General features: G+C 44.2%; 1 protein-coding gene and 1 long non-coding RNA gene across 13 annotated transcripts in view; one reads left to right on the top strand and one right to left on the bottom strand.

Annotated features, from left to right (window-relative positions):
- NPAS3 (neuronal PAS domain protein 3) overlaps positions 1–22,881 on the top strand; it is a 616,056-nt gene that overhangs the window by 153,240 nt on the left and 439,935 nt on the right. The gene's annotated exons all lie outside the window — the stretch shown is intronic.
- LOC143814541 (uncharacterized) overlaps positions 5,855–22,881 on the bottom strand; it is a 44,545-nt gene continuing 27,518 nt past the window's right edge. Inside the window, exons 2-3 of the long non-coding RNA XR_013223633.1 lie at positions 6,236–6,312; positions 5,855–6,112 (exon numbers count right to left, since the gene is read on the bottom strand). This is a non-coding gene — a long non-coding RNA (uncharacterized LOC143814541). The remainder of the gene's footprint in view (positions 6,113–6,235; positions 6,313–22,881) is intronic.

Below are 22,881 nucleotides of genomic sequence, written 5' to 3' on the forward strand. Positions count from 1 at the left end.
GGCTGTTCATTCATCAAGTTGCCATGGATCAACATCGAGCTGAAGGCCATTTAAAAAAAAAAAAGTTCCCTATATAATTGAACAGCTAGGTGAAATGCATTTTGGGGTTGACAGGCTCCCTTTAAGATGCCAAATGTATATTAGGAAGAAGTAGCAGGCTTGTTGTCTAGTACCATGGAGACGCATAGATCTGCATATAAACTGGAGACACAGAATAGGATATTTCTTATAATGGCTATTTGCCATGTTATTTCTTTTGGTTCAGTGTAGGTATATAAAGGCTTCAAAAGGGTGAACAGAAATATCTTTTACCTTGTAATCTTGGAGAATTGCTGCAGTATGGAGGTGTTGTGTAGCTACACACAGGAGCATGCTGCACAGTCTGTGGACATGCTGTAGGCATATACAGTACTGTGCTGTACAAAGTGTGTATATTAAAACAGTGTCTCCTAATATGCAGATGATGCTAAAGACCATCCCAAGGATCTCATATTTTCAATAAGTAAATTACAAATATCAAGTAATTTTAGTGTTGAAGACCCTAAACTTGTGAAAAAAACCCACAAAATGAGCATATACCCTGTAGTAACTAAAAAGTAAGTTAGGCTATGTTCACACTTTGCGGTTTTTGCTGCGGATCCGCAGCGGATTTGCCGCTGCGGATCCGCAGCAGTTTTCCATGCAGGGTACAGTACAATGTTACCCTATGGAAAACAAAAACTGCTGTGCCCACATTGCGGAAAATCCCTTTAAAAACCGCGCGGAATTGCTGTGGAAAAAAAGAAGGAGCATGTCACTTCTTTCTGCGGATTCCGCAGCGGTTTTCAACATGCACCAATAGGAAAGTGCTGTTGAAAACCCGCAGAGGAATCCGCAGATGAAAACGCAGGAAAATCCGCAGTGAAAACCGCAGCGGTTTTTGCACTGCGGTTTTTCCAAATCCGCTGCGGAAAAATCCGCAGCAAAATCTGCAAAGTGTGAACAAGCCCTAAAGGTAAATTACATAGGGTATTTCGTTAACGCTATTTTGATCAAAAAAGTTTAACAGACATTCCACCATGACATAGTGTACACATCGAGATGGTTCCTGTTGGGTTCACCTTGTTGTGATGGGATTGCTTTTATAATAGGGTTAACTAAGTATCCCGTGTCATTTGCATGTACTGTTACTATGTACTTGCTGTAGGGTAAATGCTCATTTTGTTTTTTTTCTTGGGTTTTGCCTGTGACATGGCTGCAGTGTGAACGTGCTCTTACACTTTGCATGTATACCCGCTTATAATGTGGATCATTCCTTTATTTTTCTTGGCCGTAAACATGTGTAAGAATCGCGTACAGCACAAGGCGTATGGACCCGCTCCTTGGATGCATTGGTTAATGTCAGTGCTTACAGACATAGGTAGTGGACAGACGCTGGGCAGATGGAAGTCTCTGGTTACTCTTAGGCACATCAGAAAGGCAACATTTACTTTTAACAAGTGTATGTGGCACATAACTGACATGATCAATGGGATGTTATTAATAGCCGGCTTTTTCAGATGTGCAAGTTTCTTCTTATGCTGGAAGCAATTTCTGGTTTTTAGGATTACAGTGGTATAATGAACGGAGTGTCCCGGGAGCGCAGTTACATGGCCCAGGTGTTACACGTGTAGAGGATTTGAAAGGTGTGTTATGTATAAATTGCCTGTCAGTTTTTTCCTTCCAGTCTTGTAATGAAATGATGAGCGGTAATTTGCATAATCCTTTAAGAAGTCAAATTATGCTGTCATGTTGCAGAGTTAACATGCTAGTGAGGCGCTCGGAGCCTCACACCTAATTAGAATGTACCTTGCAGGACACTTACATTCAGACAAACCCAGTCTCGTCTCCAGCAGCGGCTGCCTTCCCCCTTGTCTCATCCGCCGGTGAGCCCAAAGATGCTGATTGTTAGTTCATTGCCAGCTTAGTAAAGGTAACATCTTTACACTTCTGATACATTTTTATCATATTTTTACATAGTTTCCAAAATACGGAAAATAGAATTTACGGAAACAATTTCTAGACGCTTTCTGTCAGATCTAATGTACTTTATACATAGGAGATAGGAGAGGTCTTATAGTGCTGTACTGGCCTAGGTATACACTCTGATCCTTGCATGTTAAACCCCTCTGGCACACTGTAATCCCTTCTGCAGTGACAAGCGGAAGCCTATAGGCATCGCTATATAACTGTGTCCCCTATGGGACCCAGGCCTTAGTTATAGGTGATCATCTTGATTGTCCGCCCTTAAATTTCCTCATGTTGTTTAAGTGGACATGAATTATCCTTTTTTTTTTTTTTTTAGAAGGAAGCTTTATTTTTTCAAAAACAGCATATTTTCACTACTAATTATCCAGCTTAAAGAGTGTTTGTAACTAAAAAAAAAAATAATCAACCTACCGTAAGTGTCTTAAAATTAGCAATCTGACTGGGATCTAAGGAGTGGCGTTTATCCTTGTGGAGAGTGACATGCCTGGCATTCCACTGTAAGGAGACTTATAGGCCATGCAATGTTCTTCAGAGAGAAAGGGGACTAGAACTCTAGTGCCATCTATTGGAGGTAACGATCCTAAAAGTCAATATCAACTCTTTAACAAACCTTGCTACATGACTTGGATTCTGGTTTGGCATTTATCCTAAGTCTTATGGCGTCAGTAAAGGGTGGATATTGACTGTTAGGATTGCTACTTCCAATAGGTGGCACTAGAGTTCAAGTCCACCTTCCTCTTTGAAGAGATAATTTGCATATTTAACTTCCCAGAGGAGCATTGCATGGCATATAAGTCTCCTTACACTGGCATGCCAGGTATGCCACTCTCCACAAGGAGAAACACTACTGCTTACATTAAAATGAGTATATTATGCAACCTAATGTATTTCTGATGATCTTTAGATGCAATCTCTAGTCCCTGCAAATCTTCTATTGATGTGTGTCCCTTGTAGGACAGTACTTTTGCCAGCACATGACGGTGACTATGTGAGAAGATGACCGACGACCTAATCCAACCCACCTCTCTGTCATGGACGATGCATAAACAGAGATGGGAGATGGTTTGGCTATTGCAATTGGTCACCTTTTAGGACTTGTGCCCTCTACTGTAACAATTGGATGAGTGGTATCCGTAGTTTTGATTTCCGGTCAGAGGAAAAAAAACACAGCATGCCTCTCAGAATCAGATGGCACTTGCCCAATCAACTCTATGGGTCTGTGGATAAAATCAGTAAAGGCACAGATGATTGGCCTCGGGGAGACCAAAACATCTGAACACCGCGGAGACACCATCACGTGTTTCTCAACGCAGTGATCCAGAACACTGCCCCCATCCCTTATGGGAAATATGCAAATGCACATAGGATAGCTGCGGAGACACCATCACGTGTTTCTCAACGCAAGCAGTGAATAGCCAGATCTTTCCCCAGGGAAGGAACAACCACGGGAAGGGCAGCATCCAATAAAGGAAAACATCCAATACAGGAAAACCACCTATGCCAAGCATGGTATCCATCCACAGACATCCATCCGAAACAGCTGTCTGTGGATAGATACCATGCTTGGCATAGGTGGTTTTCCTGTATTGGATGTTTTCCTTTATTGGATGCTGCCCTTCCTGTGGTTGTTCCTTCCCTGGGGAAAGGTCTGGCTATTCACTGCTTGCGTTGAGAAACACGTGATGGTGTCTCCGCAGCTATCCTACGTGTGGATAAAATCAGACCGCACTAGGAGGACAATTTCACAGACTGACATAATGGAGAAGGTGGAGAAACTTTATTTTTCCTCCACATTTAAGAAAATCAGGTCAAACTGTGATCAGAGTGTAATTAGCAAACTTGGACCAATTTTCTCAGATGGGGATAAATCATCATCAGCACCTGCCCTTAAAATGTGAAGTTTATTAGAAAGGTATATAACTTACTAATTAAACAGGTTCCACTGAATTTTTTTTTTTAAATCTGGCAAACGCCATTAGCAAATTGTTAGCAGAAAATATCACATTCACACGTCATGTGTGGACATTGTTGCATTTTTGTGTTTTAATTGAATGATTGATGATGTGAAGACAATAGGACCTGGTGCATTTTATTAATAGTCAATGGGATCTATGCCCATGCATCGAGAGCTGTTTGGAGCCAGATCTGGCATATGTTTCAAGGCTTCTTTATGAATGGGGTTCATAACACTCTGTAGAGTTTTTAATGCAAATCACTTGGAAAAAAAATCTTTTGAAAATGGATCAGTAGCGTTTGGATTACTCCATTGAAAAGAAAGTCGTACCACAAAAAGTCTGTGTAGACGTAGCTTCTGTAGGCCTGACGTTCAGACTGTTTCCTGCAGACTATTCCACATTTTTGTTCTTGAGAAATAAATTCCCATTCTAGGTAATATGCAATTTGCACAAGAGAGAAAAAAAATCTTTATAGCCCGACTGCACAGCTCCTACTTTCATCTCATACTGTGTTCTTATTCTCACAGCTTCCTTTTTGCTATCTTATTGTTTAGCTTTTGTAAATCTTCTTTTTCTGTAAATGGGTTTTGAACTCTCTCAGTTCTTATTGCGGCTTCGGCAGAGTATTATTCTACATGTCAGGTGGGGTGGATCACCGGCGATCAGTGGTGCCCTTATATATGAAGCGCACTGCTGCTCCCTTCATTCTTATGGGAGTGCTGCGCTCCCCAAAAAATGTGTAGATTGTAAGCCCTTGAGGGTAGGGTCCTCGCCCCCTCTGAACTTGTCTGCCAGTTTGTTTAATATTATGTATGTTATCCTTTTCCCACTTACAGCACTGTGGAATTAATGATGCTTTATGAGTAAAAAATCATAATTTAGCATAAAAGTGTAAAAGAACACATACTGAAATAAAGTTGATCACAGAGGACGAGATTTCAAAATACACTTTGCATATATTTTTAAAGAAGTCCTCCTCCCATCAAAGTTTTTATCTTAATATAATGCAGTCATCATGTTATATAGCACTGTGCACTTAAAATTGCTAATTTTGCCTTTCTACCCAGATAATTCTTCTCTTTTCCCTGCTCTATGTAGAAACAGGAGGGTTTTTTCCCTCCTGCATTTATCATTCCCCTCTTGAACTCCTGACCCAGCTACTCAGTTCCTCCCCTTGCCATTGACTTTTGCAGTGACTTATGACTCATACAGGGAAAATTGACCTCCTGTTTCTACATAGTGCTTAGAAGGATTCAGCTAGTCAGTTTTTAACCACGGGACGTCATACACATAATGGAAAAGAGAAGAATTAGATGGATAGAAAAGCAAAATGAGCAATTGTAAGTACACAGTGCTATATAATATGACTGCAATGTATAAAGAGGATAAACATTTTGATGGGAGTGTTTCTTTAAATGCATCCCTAAGGCTGATGAACCTACTTTGATGATCAATGTCAGACTGTTTGTGTAATTTTGATATTAAATTGAACAGTCCAGCTCTTAAAATTCTTACTTTAACATTAAGTGGAATATGCAGACATTTAGAATTTGATTTTAAAAATAAGTACAACGGCCTCACCAGTTGGAGGCGATCAGGACAACAGGCGTACCATCGCTCTGTTATCCACTATGAAACCAATTGATTGCAGTCTTTGCCGATCCCATACACAGCCGACTACATACCTATTGCTTATACCTCCAAAATGGTATGATTGTGTTGTGCCTCATTATAGTCTTTGAACAGCAAACCACGTCGCACATCTGTCATGTACCTTTTCTAACTCTGGTCCATATGCTCAGGGCTGCTGAAACTTTTCACACAGTATGGGGTCTGAATTCTTTATGTGTGGCAGTGACTCCCACTAGGTGGACCACGTTATGTGGCTTGGAAATATCGGATGGTTGCTGTACAAGTAGAAGTCATGAGTAGAGTACTCTGGGAGATGACTGATGCTCTTCTATCTGAAATGTTTCACTTTATTATTATATTTTTTTTTTGGAAGTGGAATGTAGAGACATCAAAGGCCTGGCAGATGGAAAGCTGGAGCTTGGCCAAACCTGTCACTGCAATGCAAAGTGTCACCCTGTAATGGCTTCTTGGATGGTTTTCTTTCTGTAGTTAACACTCCCTCCTCCTTCTCCCGGGCTCTGAAAATACATTGTAATGGACAGTGTATAATCAGAGGCGCTACTAAATAGAACATTAACCCTTTGTTTATGAATTGGTACTAACAGGAAGCTGAAGGATAATGTAATATAGCCTTTTTTTACCTGACTGTTGCATGGAGGTTACTTCATTTTCCATTCTGTTATTTTCCCTCAACAAGAATAGATCAGTTAGTAACAATCTAAGGGTATCAAGAAGAAACATATTGGAGGAGGTAATAGTAAAATCCACTCAAAACTTCTCTACTATTAAATAGTGAATAAACCTGGTCAAGTAATCTTAATGAAACCTGTCTCCTGCACAAAGTACTCCACCTAATAAGATATTCGCTCCAGAAGAAGCCAGTAGGGCGAAACCCTGGATCAGTATAATTCTAATCAGGGCCGGACTGGGACTAAAACTCAGCCCTGGCATTTGAAGTCACACAGGCCCACTTGTCGCCTGGTAACTGTATAATATCTTTGTACACTTGTAGTTTACAAGAAGTGAGGGGAGTGTAACACAACTATATAACATATAATCACAGCTGTATCCAGCATTACAGCACAGTCCCCATAGAATGTAATACAGCACAGCCCCTATAGAATGTAATACAGCCAGCCCCCATAGAATGTAATGCAGCCAGCCCCCATAGAATGTAATGCAGCACAGCCCCCATAGAATGTAATGCAGCTGGTCCTCATAGAATGTAATGCAGCAAAGCCCCATAGAATGTAATGCAGCATAGCCCCCAAAGAATGTAATGCAGCACAGCCCCCATAGAATGTAATGCAGCCCATCCCCATAGAATGTAATACAGCCAGCCCCCATAGAATGTAATGCAGCACAGCCCCCATAGAATGTAATACAGCACAGCCCCCATAGAATGTAATGCAGCTAGTCCCCATAGAATGTAATGCAGCACAGCCCCATAGAATGTAATGCAGCACAGCCCCCATAGAATGTAATGCAGCACAGCCCCATAGAATGTAATGCAGCACAGCCCCCATAGAATGTAATGCAGCCAGCCCCCATAGAATGTAATGCACCACAGCCCCATAGAATGTAATGCAGCACAGCCCCCATAGAATGTAATGCAGCACAGCCCCATAGAATGTAATGCAGCACAGCCCCCATAGAATGTAATGCAGCACAGCCCCCATAGAATGTAATGCAGCACAGCCCCATAGAATGTAATGCAGCACAGCCCCCATAGAATGTAATGCAGCACAGCCCCATAGAATGTAATGCAGCACAGCCCCATAGAATGTAATGCAGCACAGCCCCCCCAATAGCCCCCCAATCCAGTTATCACTCATTGATATGTAATAATAAAAAAAAAAACACTCTACTCACCTTTCCTCGTGCCCCGCGCTGCTCCTGGCTCCGGTCTCAGCAGCTGCAGTCTGCCCGCCCGGTCACACAGCAGGTGCGCGATGATATGTCGTCATCGCGCACCCGCAGTGTCAGCGGCAGGCAGAGCGGGGAATGATGGGAGAGGGAGCGTCAGCAGACACTCTCTCCTCCATCATTGCATTCAACTGTACCGGTGTCTATGACGCCGGTATAGTTGAATGCGGGGCCTGGAGTGTGCCGCGACAGCGGGGAGAGTGTGCCGGCACACTCGAGCGGCCCACTACTGCCACCGGCCCTTCTGACATTTGCCAGAACTGCCCGATGGCCAATCCGGCCCTGATTCTAATAATAATTATGAGATGTGCTTTGATTTCCTCAAAACATATATGAGAATTGTTAAAGTTTTACACATTAAGTCGTATTCATTACCTAAACACTATCTGCGTTTTCACATCGATCTTATGTTTAGGAGAAGTGAAATCTGCCGTTTGGATCTGGTAAGATTGGAGATCAGTTTACAGTTAGGTCTAGATATTTGAACCGTAAGGCTATGTGCACACTTTCAGGATTTTTAGCATTTTTTTGGCCGTTTTCCACTGAAAAAAACGCTAAAAAAAAAAGCTTTTATAAGCATCCCATCATTTTTAATGCATTCCGCATTTTTTGTGCACATGCTGCGTTTTTTTCCACCATGCAGGAAGTAAGCGGATCATGTGCAGTTGGTACCCAGGATGGAGGAGAGGAGACTCTCCTCCAGGCCCTGGGAACCATATACCTGTAAATATATATAAAAAAAATATTAAAATAAAAGATCGTGATATTCTCACCTTCCGCAGCCTTCCCGCTCCTCGCGATACTCCCGTTCCCAGGGATGCTTTGCGGCAATGACCTGTGATGATGTAGCAGTCTCTCATGATGCTACGTCATCTGGGGTCATTGCCTCGAAGCATTACTGGGAACGGGAGCATCGCGAGGAGCGGGAAGGCTCCGGGGGAATCCGGAAGGTCAGAATATCACGATTTTTAATTTTTTATTATTTTTAACATTAGATCTTTTACTATTGATGTTGCATAGGCAGCAATAATAGTAAAAAGTTGGTCACACTTGTCAAACACTATGTTTGACATGTGTGACCAACCTGATGCTACAGATCGCTTGGAAAACGCTAGCATTCTGCAAGCTAATTACGCTAGTGTTTAGCGGGAAAACGCATGCCAATTCCGCATGCGTAATACTCGCGGCAGGGAGTTGTGGAATTGCAGTGGAAATTTCATCGGCAATTCCAGATGTGTGCACATAGCCTAAAGGTACCGTTACACTAAACGACTTACCAACGATCACGACCAGCGATACGACCTGGCCGTGATCGTTGGTAAGTCGTTGTGTGGTCTCTGGGGAGCTGTCACACAGACAGCTCTCTCCAGCGACCAACGATCAGGGGAACGACTTCGGCATCGTTGAAACTGTCTTCAACGATGCCGAAGTCCCCCTGCAGCACTCGGGTAACCAGGGTAAACATCGGGTTACTGAGTGCAGGGCCGCGCTTAGTAACCCGATATTTACCCTGGTTACCATTGTAAAAGTAAAAAAAAAACAGTACATACTCACATTCTGATGTCTGTCACGTCCCCCGGCGTCCACAGGGTTACGCGCTGCTGCTCAGAGCTTCCTGCACTGAATGTGTCAGCGCCGGCAGTAAAGCAGAGCACAGTGGTGACGTCACACACGCCGATCCAGCGATAGACAGCGGGTGATCAGCGACGAATTAAAGTTCTGGACTTCTAGCTCCGACCAGCGATATCACAGCGGGATCCAGATCGCTGCTGCGTGTCAAACACAACGAGATCGCTATCCAAGACGCTGCAACGTCACGGATCGTCATCGTTCTCGCTGCAAAGTCCCTTAGTGTGAAGGTACCTTAACTGAATCTTCGAGATTTGGGCTCTGCATGGCACTATTTTTGATTTAAAATGTAATGACTGAGATGCAATTACAGTGGAGACTTTCAGGCTCAATCGTAAAGGTTGAGCAAAAATAACTTATGAAACATTTAGGAATTGCAACCATTTTTATCCAAAACCTCCTAATTTCAGGGGCTCAAAAATAATTGGATAAATTAACTTTACAAAGTATTAAAAATGAATATTTTATTTATGGTAGAGACTCATTTGCAGGCAATGAGGTCTGGAAGCTATAGACATCACCAAACACTGTATTTACTCCTTTCTGATGCTTTGCTGGCCTTTACTGGAATTACTTCAGTTGTTTGTTTGTGGGTCTTTCTATTGCTGCTCAATGGGGTTGAGATCTGGTTATTGACTCGGTCATTGCAGAATATTCCACTTTGTCTTAAAAAACTCCTAGGTTGCCTTCATAGTATGCTTTGAGTCATTGTCCATCTGCAATGAGAAACGTCATCCAATCAATCTTTCTGCATTTGGTTGAATCTGAGCAGAAAGTATCACCCTGCACACTTCAGGATTCATCCAGCTGCTTCTGTCTTCAGTCACATCATCAATAAAAACTAGTGACCCAGTGCCGTTGGAAGCCATGCATCCCCATACGCTCCCACTTCCTCCACCATGTTTTACAGATGTGCTGTACTTTCTCCTTTCCATCATTCTGGTTTTGCTTTTCCAGAACTGGGCCGCTTCTTTAGATGTTTTTTTGGCAAAGTCTAATCTGGCCTTTCTATTTTTAAGGCTGATTAATGGTTTGCATCTTTTGGTTAACCCTCTGTATTTGCTCTCATTAAATGTTCTCTTTGTGGTAGACTTAGATACTGAAACACCTAATTCCTAGGAGTGTTCTTCACTTGGGTGGATGTTGTGAAGGGATTTTTCTTCACCATGAAAAAGCATTCTGGGATCATCTACCACTGTTGTCTTCCGTGGACATCCAGGCCATTTTGAGATCCCAAGCTCACGAGTGCACTGTTGGCCACTTCTAAAATTTCTGTTATCTCGCTGATTTTGTTTTTGTTTTTTTTGTTGTCAGCCTACTGATTTTCTATTTCTCTTCCACCGAGAGCTCCTCTGACCACAGTGGGTTACCAGCAACAGCTTCCAAATGCAAATGTCACACCTGGAATCCACTCCAGACCATTTACTTGCTTAATTGATAATGGATTAATGAGGAAATAGCCCACACAACCCATTAAAGAGCTTTGAGATAATTGTCCAATTACTTTTGGCCCCTTTAAAAAGCTACATATTAAAGAGCTGTAATTCCTAAACCCTCATTACATTTAGGATGTGAATACTACCCTCAAATTAAAGCTGAGAGTCTGCACTTTAAGCCCATATTGATTATATAACTATCCTGAATATGTTGTGGTGAACAGCTAAAATGCCAAAACTTATGTCACTGTCCAAATATTTCTGGATCTAACTGTATGTTTAGCAGAAGTCTGTCTTTTGGGTCTGGTAGGATTGGAGATCTGTTATGGTTACCCCAATGACCAGGGGAATAAAAATACAAAACGGACTAGCTCTCGGGTGATGGAAACTAAGGTCGACCGTGACCTGAACCTGACCCAACACTTACAGTAGCCGGGGGATGTACCTACGATGCCCTAGACACCACGCGCCAGCCGGAGATCTAACTACCCCTATAAGAGGAATATACAGGCCTGCCTTACCTCCAGTGAGGAACCCCAAAAGATGATAGTAGGCCCCCACAGATATTGACGGTGAGTTCAGAGGAAATGACATACGTAGGATGAACAGCAGATTTAGCACAGTGAGGTCCGCTTACTAGATAGCAGAAGGACAGGAAAGTGTTACTTCACGGTCAACCTAAAAACACTATTCAAAAACACCATCCAGAAACTACTTTAAACTCCAGTGACAACTCATGCCACTGGAGTAGTAATTTTCTGTCCACAAGAGCTTCCAGCACTGAAAGGTCACATTGCAGATAGCTGGACAAAAATAGCAAAACAAGAAACAAAAATTCAACTTAGCTGAACTGGGACTTGAAGCAGGTGAATGCAACAGAATGCTACCAGCACATTGTTGGCCGGCATATGACTAACAGCCAAGCAGCCTTAAATAGGAAACTCCCCTAGAGGGTGGCGACAGGTAATCAGAGATGGAGGAAGGCACATAAGAGACACTACCATAACAGACCACCGGGGGAGCCCACAAACCGAATTCACAACAGTACCCCCCCCTTAAGGAGGGGGCACCGAACCCTCACCAGAACCACCAGGGCGATCTGGATGAGCACTATGAAATGCACGAACCAAATCGGGAGCATGAACATCGGATGCTGTCACCCAAGAATTATCCTCCTGGCCATAACCTTTCCACTTAACCAGATACTGAAGTTTCCGTCTGGAAACACGGGAGTCCAAGATCTTTTCCACCACATACTCCAATTCACCCTCAACCAACACAGGAGCAGGTGGATCAGCAGAAGGAACAACCGGTACCTCATACCTCCGCAATAATGACCGATGGAAAACATTATGGATATTAAAAGATGCTGGGAGGTCCAAACGAAAGGACACAGGATTAAGAACCTCCAGGATCCTATAAGGGCCGATAAACCGAGGCTTAAACTTAGGAGACGAGACCTTCATAGGAACAAATCGAGAAGACAGCCACACCAGGTCCCCAACACAAAGACGAGGACCAATACGCCGATGACGATTAGTGAACTGTTGAGTCTTCTCCTGGGACAACTTCAGATTGTCCACAACCTGTCCCCAAATCCGATGCATCCTATCAACCAGAGCATCCACTCCAGGACAATCCGAAGACTCCAATTGACCGGACGAAAACCGAGGGTGAAACCCTGAATTACAAAAAAATGGAGAAACCAAAGTGGCAGAACTGGCCCGATTGTTAAGGGCAAACTCTGCCAACGGCAAAAAGTCAAGCCAATCATCCTGATCAGCGGACACAAAACACCTCAAGTAAGTCTCCAAGGTCTGATTAGTACGCTCAGTCTGGCCATTAGTCTGAGGATGGAATGCAGACGAAAAAGACAAATCGATACCCATCCTGGCACAGAACGTCCGCCAAAATCTAGACACAAACTGAGTACCCCTGTCAGACACTATATTCTCAGGAATACCATGCAAACGCACCACATTCTGAAAAAATAGAGGAACCAACTCAGAGGAGGAGGGCAATTTGGGTAAAGGTACCAAATGAACCATCTTAGAAAAACGGTCACAAATCACCCAGATGACAGACATCCTACGAGAAACCGGAAGGTCAGAAATAAAGTCCATAGAGATGTGCGTCCAAGGCCTCTTAGGAATAGGCAAGGGCAACAACAACCCACTGGCCCTAGAACAGCAGGGCTTGGCCCGAGCACAAACATCACAAGACTGCACAAACATGCGCACATCTCGAGACAAAGAAGGCCACCAGAAGGACCTAGACACCAAATCCCTGGTGCCAAAAATTCCAGGATGACCTGTCAACGCGGAAGAATGAACCTCCGAGATAACTCTACTGGTCCAATCATCAGGGACAAACAGTCTACCAGGCGGACAGCGATCAGGCCTATCCACCTGAAACTCCTGCAAAGAACGCCGCAGGTCTGGGGAGACAGCTGACAATATCACCCCATCCTTCAGGATGCCGGTAGGTTCGGAATCACCAGGCGAGTCAGGCTCAAAACTCCTAGAGAGGGCATCCGCCTTCACATTCTTGGACCCAGGCAGATATGACACCACAAAGTTAAATCGAGAGAAAAACAACGACCAGCGCGCCTGTCTAGGATTCAGACGCCTGGCCGACTCAAGATAAATTAGATTCTTGTGGTCAGTGAGGACCACCACCTGGTGTCTAGCACCCTCAAGCCAATGACGCCACTCCTCAAACGCCCACTTCATGGCCAGAAGTTCCCGATTTCCCACATCATAATTTCGCTCAGCGGGCGAAAACTTTCGGGAGAAAAACGCACATGGTCTCATTACTGAGCAGTCAGGATCTTTCTGCGACAAAACTGCACCTGCTCCGATCTCTGAAGCATCCACCTCAACCTGGAACGGAAGTAACACATCAGGTTGGCGCAACACAGGAGCGGAAGAAAAGCGGCGCTTAAGCTCTTGAAAGGCCTCCACAGCCGCAGAGGACCAATTAGCAACATCAGCACCCTTTTTGGTCAAATCAGTCAAAGGTTTAGCAATGGCAGAAAAACCCGCTATAAATCGGCGATAGAAATTAGCAAAACCCAAGAACTTTTGCAGACTCTTCAAAGAAGTAGGTTGCATCCAATCACAAATAGCCTGGACCTTGACAGGGTCCATCTCCATAGATGAAGGGGAAAAAATATATCCCAAAAAGGAAATTCTCTGAACTCCAAAACTACACTTTGAGCCCTTTACAAAAAGAGAATTAGCTCGCAAAACCTGAAAAACTCTCCTGACCTGTTGAACGTGAGATTCCCAGTCCTCCGAAAAAACAAGAATATCATCCAAATACACAATCATAAACTTATCCAGATATTCACGGAAAATATCGTGCATAAAGGACTGAAAAACGGAAGGGGCATTTGCGAGACCGAAAGGCATTACCAAATACTCAAAATGGCCTTCAGGCGTATTAAATGCGGTCTTCCACTCATCCCCCTGCTTAATCCGCACCAAATTATACGCACCACGTAGATCGATCTTAGTGAACCACTTAGCCCCCTTTATGCGAGCAAACAGATCAGTCAGTAAAGGTAACGGGTACTGGTATTTAACTGTAATCTTATTCAAAAGTCGATAGTCGATACAAGGTCTCAATGAACCATCCTTTTTACCTACAAAGAAAAATCCTGCCTGTTGTGAATTTGGATTCTGGGCTCCCCCGGTGGCCGCTTGTGGTATTGGACTTGTCATCCTCTTTCCTGTTTCACCTGATTCCATCAGTAGTGGGTGTCGCTATTTAAGCTCATTTCTCTGGTGGTTTCTTGCCGGTCAACAATGTTATCTGATGCCTCTCAGTGCTTGTTCCTGCTTCTAGACTACTACTAGATAAGTTGGACTTTTGTCCATGTTTTGTTTTGCCTATTTGTTCCAGTTCACAGCTGAAGTTTTGTTACTGTGTCTGGAAAGCTCTCGTTGATCAGGGATTGCTACTCTGGCGTTATGAGTTAATGCCAGAGTTTAAGGTAATCTCTGGATGGTGTTTTGTTAGTGTTTTTCTGCTGACCATGAAAGTATACTATCTGTCTTCTGCTATCTAGTAAGCGGACCTCAAATTTGCTAAGACTATTTTCCTGCTGCGTTTGTTGTTTCATCTGAACTCACCGTCATTATATGTGGGGGGCTACTGTCTTCTTTGGAATATTTCTCTAGAGGTGAGCCAGGTCTTATATTTCCCTCTGCTAGCTATTTAGGTCTTAGGCCAGAGCTGGGCATCTAGCGATAAATAGGAAATGCTACCTGGCTATTTCTAGTTGCGCGGCAGGCTTAGTTCATGGTCAGTATAGTTCCATCTTCCGAGAGCTTGTCCCTCTATAGGCTTGCTATGATCTCTGCCTGCAGAGATCATGACAGTTTGACCGGCCAGTAAAGTGTTAAAGACCCAGGTTGAGAAAGGAGAGTTATAAGAAGTCTGCTGAAATTTTTTTTTTTTTTTTTTTTTTCCCTCCAGTCTGCCTTGCTGCAGTCTTTTCTCTCTCTCTCCTCCTAATCTCTGTATGCTCTGTGTGCACCTGACAATAATGGATCTCCAGAGTGTAACTGCGGGTTTGAATAATCTCATCACGAAAGTACAAAATTTACAAGATTTTGTGGTACATGCTCCGGTATCTGAGCCGAGAATTCCTTTGCCGGAGTTCTTCACAGGGAATAGAGCTAGCTTCCAGAATTTCCGAAATAATTGTAAGCTTTATTTGTCCCTGAAGTCTCGTTCAGCTGGAGACCCTGCTCAGCAGGTTAGGATTGTGATTTCCTTGCTCAGGGGTGACCCTCAAGATTGGGCCTTCTCATTGCCAGCAGGGGATCCTGCGTTACGCGATGTGGATGCGTTTTTTCTGGCCTTGGGCTTGCTTTATGAGGAACCTCATTTGGAACTTCAGGCAGAAAAAACTTTGATGGCACTATCTCAGGGGCAAGACGAAGCTGAAGTTTTCTGCCAAAAATTCCGTAAATGGTCTGTGCTTACTCAGTGGAATGAGTGCGCCTTGGCGGCAACTTTCAGAGAAGGTCTCTCTGATGCCGTTAAGGATGTTATGGTGGGGTTCCCTTTGCCTGCAGGTCTGAATGAGTCCATGACAATGGCTATTCAGATTGATAGGCGTCTGCGGGAGCGCAAACCGGTGCACCATCTGGCGGTGTCTATGGAAAAGACGCCAGAAAGTATGCAGTGTGATAGAATTCTGTCCAGGAGCGAGCGACAGAATTTTAGACGGAAGAATGGATTGTGTTTCTATTGTGGGGATTCTACTCATGTTATATCAGCATGCTCTAGGCGTACAAAGAAGCTTGATAAGTCTGTTTCCATTAGCACCATTCAGTCTAAGTTTATTTTGTCTGTAACCCTGATTTGCTCTTTGTCATCCATTGCCACGGACGCCTATGTTGACTCTGGCGCCGCTCTGAGTCTTATGGATTGGTCCTTTGCCAATCGTTGTGGTTTTGATTTAGAGCCTTTGGAGACTCTTATTCCTCTGAAGGGGATTGACTCCACCCCATTGGCTAATAATAAACCACAATACTGGACACAAGTAACCATGCGTATCAATCCGGATCACCAGGAGATTATTCGTTTCCTGGTGCTGTATAATTTACATGACGATTTGGTACTGGGATTGCCATGGTTGCAGTCTCACAACCCAGTCTTGGACTGGAGAGCAATGTCTGTGTTGAGCTGGGGATGTAAGGGTATTCATGGGGACGTACCTTTGGTTTCTATTTCGTCGTCCATTCCCTCTGAAGTCCCTGAGTTCCTCTCTGATTATCAAGACGTCTTTGACGAACCCAAGCTTGGGTCGTTACCTCCGCACCGTGAGTGCGATTGTGCCATAGATTTGATACCGGGTTGTAAATATCCAAAGGGTCGTTTGTTTAATTTGTCTGTGCCGGAACATGCTGCTATGCGGGAATATATAAAGGAGTCTTTGGAAAAGGGACATATTCGTCCATCCTCTTCTCCCTTGGGAGCTGGGTTTTTCTTTGTCTCAAAAAAAGACGGCTCTTTGAGACCATGTATTGATTATCGGCTTCTGAATAAGATCACTGTTAGGTATCAATACCCATTGCCATTGCTTACTGATTTGTTTGCTCGTATAGAGGGTGCTAAGTGGTTCTCTAAAATTGATCTTCGTGGGGCGTATAATTTGGTGCGGATCAGGCAGGGGGATGAGTGGAAGACCGCATTTAATACGCCCGAGGGCCACTTTGAGTATTTGGTCATGCCTTTTGGTCTTTCTAATGCCCCTTCAGTTTTCCAGTCTTTTATGCATGATATTTTCCGCGATTTTCTGGATAAATTTATGATAATATATCTGGATGATATTCTGATTTTTTCTGATGACTGGGACTCTCATGTCCAGCAGGTCAGGAGAGTTTTTCAGGTTCTGCGGTCTAATTCTTTATGTGTGAAGGGGTCTAAGTGCGTTTTTGGGGTCCAGAAAATTTCCTTTTTGGGGTATATTTTTTCTCCCTCTTCCATTGAGATGGATCCCGTCAAGGTGCAAGCTATTTGTGACTGGACTCAGCCCTCCTCTCTTAAGGGTCTTCAGAGATTTTTGGGCTTTGCCAACTTTTACCGCCGATTTATTGCTGGTTTTTCGGATGTCGTTAAACCACTGACTGATTTGACCAGACAAGGCGCTGATGTTGCTAATTGGTCCCCTCATGCTGTAGAGGCCTTTCAGGAGCTTAAGCGCCGTTTTGCCTCTGCCCCTGTGTTGCGTCAGCCTGATGTGAATCTGCCTTTTCAGGTTGAGGTTGACGCTTCGGAGATCGGAGCTGGGGCAGTGTTGTCGCAGAGAGGTTCCGACTGCTCCGTCATTAGGCCTTGTGCCTTCTTTTCTCGTAAATTTTCGCCCGCAGAGCGGAATTATGATGTTGGGAATCGGGAGCTTTTGGCCATGAAGTGGGCGTTTGAGGAGTGGCGCCATTGGCTCGAGGGGGCTAGACATCAGGTGGTGGTATTGACTGACCACAAAAATTTGATTTATCTTGAGACTGCCAGACGCCTGAATCCTAGACAGGCGCGCTGGTCTTTATTTTTTTCTCGCTTTAATTTTGTGGTGTCATACCTACCGGGTTCTAAGAATGTTAAGGCAGATGCCCTTTCTAGGAGTTTTGACCCGGACTCTCCTGGTAATTCTGAACCCACAGGTATCCTTAGGGAGGGAGTAATTTTGTCGGCCGTTTCTCCTGATCTGCGGCGGTCCTTGCAAGAGTTTCAGGCGGATAGACCGGATCGTTGTCCGCCTGATAGACTGTTTGTTCCGGATGATTGGACCAGCAGAGTCATCTCTGAGGTACATTCTTCTGCATTGGCAGGTCATCCCGGAATTTTTGGTACCAGGGATTTGGTGGCAAGATCCTTCTGGTGGCCTTCTCTGTCACGAGATGTGCGAGTCTTTGTGCAGTCATGTGACGTTTGTGCTCGGGCCAAGTCTTGTAGTTCTCGGGCTAGCGGACTGCTGTTGCCCTTGCCTATTCCTAAGAGGCCTTGGACACACATCTCGATGGATTTTATTTCAGATCTGCCTGTTTCCCAGAAGATGTCTGTCATCTGGGTGGTCTGTGACCGTTTCTCTAAAATGGTCCATTTGGTTCCTCTGCCCAAGTTGCCTTCTTCTTCTGAGTTGGTTCCTCTGTTTTTTCAGAATGTTGTCCGATTGCACGGTATTCCTGAGAATATTGTTTCTGACAGAGGTACCCAATTTGTGTCTAGATTTTGGCGGGCATTCTGTGCTAGGATGGGCATAGATTTGTCTTTTTCGTCTGCTTTTCACCCTCAGACTAATGGCCAGACCGAGCGGACTAATCAGACCCTTGAGACATATCTGAGGTGTTTTGTCTCTGCTGACCAGGATGATTGGGTTGCTTTTTTGCCATTGGCAGAGTTCGCCCTCAATAATCGGGCCAGTTCTTCCACCTTGGTGTCCCCGTTTTTCTGTAATTCGGGGTTTCACCCTCGATTTTCCTCCGGTCAGGTGGAATCCTCGGATTGTCCTGGAGTGGATGCGGTGGTAGAGAGATTGCATCACATTTGGGGGCAGGTTATGGACAATTTGAAGTTGTCCCAGGAGAAGACTCAGCGTTTTGCCAACCGTCATCGTCGTGTTGGTTCTCGGCTTTGTGTTGGAGATTTAGTGTGGTTGTCTTCTCGTTTTGTCCCTATGAGGGTCTCTTCTCCTAAGTTTAAACCTCGGTTCATCGGCCCTTATAGAATATTGGAGATTCTTAATCCTGTTTCTTTCCGTTTGGACCTCCCTGCGTCCTTTTCCATTCATAACGTTTTTCATCGGTCGTTATTGCGCAGGTATGAGGTACCTGTTGTACCTTCAGTTGAGCCTCCTGCTCCGGTGTTGGTTGAGGGTGAGTTGGAGTACGTTGTGGAGAAAATTTTGGACTCTCGTGTTTCCAGACGGAAACTCCAGTATCTGGTCAACTGGAAGGGTTACGGCCAGGAGGATAATTCTTGGGTCAATGCATCTGATGTTCATGCTTCTGATCTTGTTCGTGCCTTCCATAGGGCTCATCCTGGTCGCCCTGGTGGATCTGGTGAGGGTTCGGTGCCCCCTCCTTGAGGGGGGGGTACTGTTGTGAATTTGGATTCTGGGCTCCCCCGGTGGCCGCTTGTGGTATTGGACTTGTCATCCTCTTTCCTGTTTCACCTGATTCCATCAGTAGTGGGTGTCGCTATTTAAGCTCATTTCTCTGGTGGTTTCTTGCCGGTCAACAATGTTATCTGATGCCTCTCAGTGCTTGTTCCTGCTTCTAGACTACTACTAGATAAGTTGGACTTTTGTCCATGTTTTGTTTTGCCTATTTGTTCCAGTTCACAGCTGAAGTTTTGTTACTGTGTCTGGAAAGCTCTCGTTGATCAGGGATTGCTACTCTGGCGTTATGAGTTAATGCCAGAGTTTAAGGTAATCTCTGGATGGTGTTTTGTTAGTGTTTTTCTGCTGACCATGAAAGTATACTATCTGTCTTCTGCTATCTAGTAAGCGGACCTCAAATTTGCTAAGACTATTTTCCTGCTGCGTTTGTTGTTTCATCTGAACTCACCGTCATTATATGTGGGGGGCTACTGTCTTCTTTGGAATATTTCTCTAGAGGTGAGCCAGGTCTTATATTTCCCTCTGCTAGCTATTTAGGTCTTAGGCCAGAGCTGGGCATCTAGCGATAAATAGGAAATGCTACCTGGCTATTTCTAGTTGCGCGGCAGGCTTAGTTCATGGTCAGTATAGTTCCATCTTCCGAGAGCTTGTCCCTCTATAGGCTTGCTATGATCTCTGCCTGCAGAGATCATGACACCTGCCCCTAGTGGAGACAACGAGGGGCGAATATGACCCTTTTCCAAGGATTCTCTGATATACTCCCGCATAGCAGTATGTTCGGGCACAGACAAATTAAACAAGCGACCCTTAGGAAACTTACTACCGGGGATCAATTCAATAGCGCAGTCACACTCTCTGTGGGGAGGGAGAGAATCAACTTTAGGCTCTTGAAAGACATCATAAAAATCTGACAGAAATGCTGGGATCTCAGAGGGAGTAGATGAAGAAATAGGAACCAAAGGTGCATCCCCATGAATACCCCGACATCCCCAGCTCAACACAGACATAGATTTCCAGTCCAAGACGGGATTATGAATCTGTAACCATGGTAATCCAAGCACTAAGACATCATGTAGGTTATATAATACAAGGAAACGAATAATCTCCTGATGGTCTGGGGTAAGACGCATAGTCACTTGTGTCCAATATTGTGGTTTATTGCTAGCCAAAGGTGTAGAATCAATACCCTTCAGGGGAATAGAAACTTCCAACGGCTCCAAATCAAACCCACAACGCTTGGCAAAGGACCAATCCATGAGACTCAGAGCGGCGCCAGAATCCACATAAGCATTCACAGTAACAGATGATAAGGTACAAATCAATGTCACGGACAAAAGAAATTTTGACTGCAAGGTACCTGTAGAAAAAGATTTATCAACCTTTTTATCAACCTTATTTATACGTTTAGAGCATGCTGATATAACATGAGCTGGATCTCCACAGTAGAAGCACAATCCATTTTTGCGCCTGTAATTTTGACGTTCGCCTCTAGACAAAACACGATCGCATTGCATATGCTCTAATGCCTTTTCAGAGGTCACCGCCAAATGGTGCACAGGTCTTTGCTCAGAAGACACCGCCATATGGTGCACAGGTTTTTGCTCAGAAGATACCGCCATATGGTGCACAGATTCTTCCTCAGAAGACCCCGCCATATGGTGCACAGATTTGCGCTCCCGCAAACGCCGATCAATCTGGATAGCCAATTTCATGGCATCATTCAGACCTGTAGGCACAGGGAACCCCACCATGACATCCTTCACGGCATCAGAGAGACCTTCTCTGAAATTAGCTGCTAAAGCGCACTCATTCCATCTAGTAAGCACCGACCATTTACGGAATTTCTGGCAGTATATCTCAGCTTCATCTTGCCCTTGGGAAAGAGCTATCAAGGCTTTCTCAGCCAAAATCTCCAAATTAGGCTCTTCATAAAGCAACCCCAAAGCCTGAAAAAACGCATCTACATTTAACAACGCAGGATCCCCTGGCGATAATGCAAATGCCCAACTTTGTGGGTCGCCGCGCAGTAGAGAGATAACAATTTTAACTTGTTGAGTATGATCACCAGCAGAGTGAGATCTCAGAGACAAAAACAATTTGCAATTTTCCCTGAAACTCAAAAACCGGGATCTGTCTCCGGTAAAGTATTCAGGCAGAGGAATCTTAGGTTCAGACATTGGAGCACGTATAACAAAATCTTGTAGGTTCTGTACTTTTGTCGCAAGGTTATTCAAACCTGCAACTAAACTCTGTGAATCCATGATTCAAATGGGTGTAACCCAAGCATTCAGAGGTTAAGAGGAGAGGAGAAAAAAAAAGGCTGAAGACTGCAGTTTAAGCAAGGAATACAAATGAGCAAACTAAGGTGCACTTTCAAACACAGAAAAAAAAAACCTTTTCTCCTCCTTCCTGCTTTAGTGCATATTTTAACACATAGATTTTTTACCGGCCGGCCAAACTGTTATGGTTACCCCAATGACCAGGGGAATAAAAATACAAAACGGACTAGCTCTCGGGTGATGGAAACTAAGGTCGACCGTGACCTGAACCTGACCCAACACTTACAGTAGCCGGGGGATGTACCTACGATGCCCTAGACACCACGCGCCAGCCGGAGATCTAACTACCCCTATAAGAGGAATATACAGGCCTGCCTTACCTCCAGTGAGGAACCCCAAAAGATGATAGTAGGCCCCCACAGATATTGACGGTGAGTTCAGAGGAAATGACATACGTAGGATGAACAGCAGATTTAGCACAGTGAGGTCCGCTTACTAGATAGCAGAAGGACAGGAAAGTGTTACTTCACGGTCAACCTAAAAACACTATTCAAAAACACCATCCAGAAACTACTTTAAACTCCAGTGACAACTCATGCCACTGGAGTAGTAATTTTCTGTCCACAAGAGCTTCCAGCACTGAAAGGTCACATTGCAGATAGCTGGACAAAAATAGCAAAACAAGAAACAAAAATTCAACTTAGCTGAACTGGGACTTGAAGCAGGTGAATGCAACAGAATGCTACCAGCACATTGTTGGCCGGCATATGACTAACAGCCAAGCAGCCTTAAATAGGAAACTCCCCTAGAGGGTGGCGACAGGTAATCAGAGATGGAGGAAGGCACATAAGAGACACTACCATAACAGACCACCGGGGGAGCCCACAAACCGAATTCACAACAGAGATCCTTCTGTTGGCAGCCATAGTGGGGATAAAGGCTCCCCTGTGAGTTTCTGGTGTCACTACAATACACCTCTGGTAGAGAAGAAGAATGCTTTGTGCAGGAAAGTGTTTTCATTGAGACCTATTCTACCATTGTAGGACCCATAGCTAAATATTTGTAATACCACGACATACTAGATAATTGCCATATAGAGTTGTAAAATTATATTAAACATCCCAAAAATGTTTTTGGCCCTCCTGTGTGCCCCACGTACACTGTGTGCAGAATTATTAGGCAAGTTGTATTTTAGAGGATTATTTTTATTATTGATCAACAACTATGTTCTCAATCAACCCAAAAGACTCATAAATATCAAAGCTTAATATTTTTGGAAGTTGGAGTGGGTTATTTTTAGATTTGGCTATCTTAGGCTGCTTTCACACTAGCGTCGGTACGGGCCCGTTGCAGTGCATCGGACCGACGCATGCTGTAAAATA

The sequence above is a fragment of the Ranitomeya variabilis genome, chromosome 1, assembly GCF_051348905.1.
Source record: "Ranitomeya variabilis isolate aRanVar5 chromosome 1, aRanVar5.hap1, whole genome shotgun sequence".
Taxonomy (NCBI): domain Eukaryota; kingdom Metazoa; phylum Chordata; class Amphibia; order Anura; family Dendrobatidae; genus Ranitomeya; species Ranitomeya variabilis.